The sequence below is a fragment of the Ochlerotatus camptorhynchus genome, unplaced genomic scaffold (genome assembly GCF_037179485.1).
Source record: "Ochlerotatus camptorhynchus isolate MF236.1 unplaced genomic scaffold, CSIRO-AGI_Acam_v1.1 ptg000433l, whole genome shotgun sequence".
Taxonomy (NCBI): Eukaryota; Metazoa; Arthropoda; class Insecta; order Diptera; family Culicidae; genus Ochlerotatus; species Ochlerotatus camptorhynchus.
This window is the reverse complement of record NW_027040919.1, coordinates 2,554,324-2,558,164: the sequence shown is the minus strand read 5'-3', so window position 1 is coordinate 2,558,164 and position 3,841 is coordinate 2,554,324. Positions and strand designations below refer to the sequence as shown.

At 39.3% G+C, this 3,841-nt stretch overlaps 1 non-coding gene across 1 annotated transcript; it reads left to right on the top strand.

Annotated features, from left to right (window-relative positions):
• Positions 1-1,447: 1,447 nt before the first annotated feature.
• Positions 1,448-1,623, top strand: LOC135711529 (U12 minor spliceosomal RNA). The gene has a single exon (XR_010518494.1). It is a non-coding gene; the product is annotated as a U12 minor spliceosomal RNA (small nuclear RNA).
• The last annotated feature ends 2,218 nt before the right edge of the window (positions 1,624-3,841 follow it).

Genomic DNA, 3,841 nt, shown 5'->3' with positions numbered 1-3,841 from the left:
ATTAAAAATTTCCGAAATTTTTTTAAGGTACTATATTAGGGCTAGCGTTCTCCCTGTATCCCTCTTTGATGATTTTATGATTATCAATAATGACATCAATTAAAAAAGTGAAAGCCATGTACCAACCACCCCGCATCGCGATCTTGAAAAAAACAGCGGTGAAGACATGTGAAGACATTTATTCGATCTCGTTCAATCAAAATGTTCAAAACACCTCACCCCTGCCCCTTCACTAAGTTGGGCTAAAATGGGACGAAAAATTTAAATTCGCAGCGCACACGCTATTTTCTAGGTGATGACCTGATATGGAGCATGTGGAGTAGGGATCATGATAGAAGATATTGAGCTACCTTCCTACTTTCTTCGGTCGAAGACTTCAGCTCGCTAGAGCCCAAAATCTCTCATCTTGAATTTAGTTGTGAACTTTCTGGAAATTTCGAACACGTTTGTACAACGAGTAATAAATGAAAAATGTTTATCAAATCTAATTAATGCGATGCGAACTGCCTTTCAATTACACTTACCTTCACCAAGATAATACAAAGACACCACCGAGTAAAAGCCATTCCCAATGAAAGGATCGATCGAAAGTGGCTCGAACAAACAAGACAATTCAATTTATTAATCCAAATCGCATACTCCAAGCTTGCGCGTACATCCACAGTTGAATGGTTTCTTGAGGCTGGAAGCAAATCGCCCCTGCTTTTCGGACTCGGAGGCCTATGTTTATAAGAGCGAAGCGCCCATTAATCAACCACTGGTGCGATTAGTCAATAGTGAAGGTGCCAATTAATTACACACCATTCACACCAGAAGAAGTTTACGCTCGTCTTCACTTCCATCCTAAGGATTGTTGTTAAAATTTCACAACGATTGAGTTCAAGATTGAAAGTACATTTCCCCTTCTTATAATGAGTCGTGCGTCAACCGAAACGCACGTATCCACTGCTACTTAGTTGCCATAATATTATGATGGAAGCAGCCGATATCAGGCGTTAAATCAGCAACTACGCCTACTTATCAAGATACGTCCCCGTACAACAAAATGTGAACAGAGACGGAATGCTAATCCATTTCGAGGGACTTGACTGGAAGTTTTAAAGAAAACAAAGTAATTTTTCACGCCAATGCAGTCGTGCCTAATTTAGTCGCTGCTGACGCGAGACAATTTAATCACGCAATGCAATCACAATTCGATTATATGGTAGAGAAATGTTCATTTCCAGTCCCTTACGCTCATCGCTCATTGTAATAATGGAATACATTTGTTTTATTGCGTTTGAATTTCAATTTTTAATAAGTTTTCAAACCGAGACTAGCAATTTGCAGAGCGGTTTGTTTACCAACTTTGTAGCGTTCCACCAGGGGACTATTCTAACACACATACATCGCTAGCGATTCACGTTCCCCCGCAGTGACGTTCTGGTTCATGCGCAGTTGCCAATTCGTGCCTTAAACTAATGAGTAAGGAAAATTACGAGCCCTGCTAACGCTCGGCTCAGCTTCCTCTCTGCAGTTGTCATCAACTGCGTAAGCGTTAATTTTTCCTAGAGGCACAGGTCGTCCCCTCGCAGCTGTTCTGCCTACTTTTGCAGAATACTCGGGCGTGTTGCGATCTGCCTCTCCTGTTCTTGAGGAGTGTTGGGGAAATGTGAGAAGGTTTCTTTCGGTTTTGATATGAGAATCAGCTAGCACCGGTGCACAATAAACAAGGAATATATTCTCGGATGTAAACATCAAGTTCGAATGTCGGCTTATGTACAGTGGGTGAATACGTTGCAGACGCATACAATCACTTCATTTTGTTCAGTAACAGACTCTCATTCTTAAAAAAAAAGATGAAAGATTAAATTCAAATCATCCCGAATAAAAATTCACATTAGCCCAACGGTTGATTTTGATGTCTACATCAGCATCAGTATTTAAGCAAGGTAACATGGTGTATACATCAGAAATTTTGGAACAAAATGTTGCTATTCTAATGTCGTTCTGACGTCAAGAATTTCAATCTTTCGACAGAACCAAACGTTTTATGGATGTTTTCGGAATCAAACGTTGTTCGTATGTTTTTATATGTTTATGTATTCTGATGTTTTCTAATGTAGATGATTCCCGATACTAGAACCAAACGTTTTTCGGGTGTACAAAACGTTACAACTAAATGTTGTTGGGGTGTTTTCAATTGTACCTCGTGTTTGTTGTTTTCTGATGTTTTAAGATGTACAAAACGTTTAAAGTAAACCTTGTTCTAACGTTTTCAAATGTAGATGTTTTCTAATGTTTTTCTCTCGTTTTGTACGTTAAACATAATGTCGGACAAAATGCGCTGTATAGCACATCATAGTGCGTATTTGTACAGCGCATTATGTCCGACGTTATGAAAGTAAAATCGATTGTCACGTGTGGAGTTTTACGATTTTCAACTGGAACGATAATACAAAACATTATAATTAGAAACATGATCGTGTAAACACTACACACCATTGTTGTTAGATAACATCATAAAATGCGTACATAATAGTCATTGCTTAAGCTCCCGTTTCCCACCAGTCAGTTAACTAACCTTAGCTAACCTAATATCATTGCGGCAGGGGAACTATGCCATTAGCGCGCTAAGAGTTATTAAACCACTGACATAGGCGCCGATTTGTTACATTACAGCTAGCTTGGCGATTGTTGCAGCATTTTTGAGCAATCTACCAGACAATTGTGTAAAGTGTTTACAAGGCCAAGTTTTCAAATCTAATGCTTTTTCAAATTAACAGCATAAACAAGACGTTTTTTTATAATCTATTTTTATTGATTATCTGACAGCCAGGCGAGTTTATTTGTTTACCGTCTTGCAGCGTGCATTTGCCACTTTTTCGTTTAGTTTATTTGACACCCGGGACGGGATCTTCCGTTTTGCCCCCAGATCTCCCTCTAGATTGACCCGCTGTGATAATTTTTCTATGATAAAGGAAACGTTTGACGGGGTTGCTTGCTTCTTTGTTCCACTGTTTGGATACAGGTTACAGGTCTTCCTTTTCACTGATCGCTCCTGAAGTTCCTGCCTGTTCCACAGGTGATCTGCTAATGCCGAAATGAACCGCCCGTCCCCTTCCGATCCTGCGGCGCTTTCTACATGTGTTCTTAATACAAGGTCTGGGGTTAACTAATCTTCTACCTTATTGATGAACTGCAAATATATAATAAACAACATTACCAATAAGTTGTGCATAAAAAATGAAGCAAATGAAATAAATTTAAATAAATTTGGTTGAGAAAGGCATTTCCCATCCTGTAATACTGAACAATATTTTGAGTATAGGGTTTAGACCCACACTGCACCATAATAAGTGAAAATTATTATAAACCTTTTCATCTTATACGTTTGTAAGCTTGGATAAAGTTTTTTACAACTATTCGTTTATTTGTTAGGCTCAAATGTCGTTAAACTTTACGGAGCCGAGGTCTATCAAAATACAATAAATCATAGTTAAAGTACATTATTTTTGTTTTTCTTATTTTCAATTTGCTCTAAATAGATGGCATCAATCCTCTTCTTGCTTTCCTCGATCAATGCACACCGTTCTTCAGGATCGTCAATATGCGAAAGAACTGGGCGCTGCGTATATGGACAAATATCACTACTCACAGAAATCAGGCTGCTATCACTTTCGCTTGAGTCTCCTTTGGTTTGTTTTTTCCATCGATCTTGTTTTCCGTGCTGAGCACCAATGCTACCGACGTGCCAGGAAGGCAGCTCCCACACCTGGACCCTACCTATCGACCCATCAACTCATGAACCGGGGACCAACGGCTTTACTTCCCATCCGAAGGAAGGCGTGATCAGAGATGT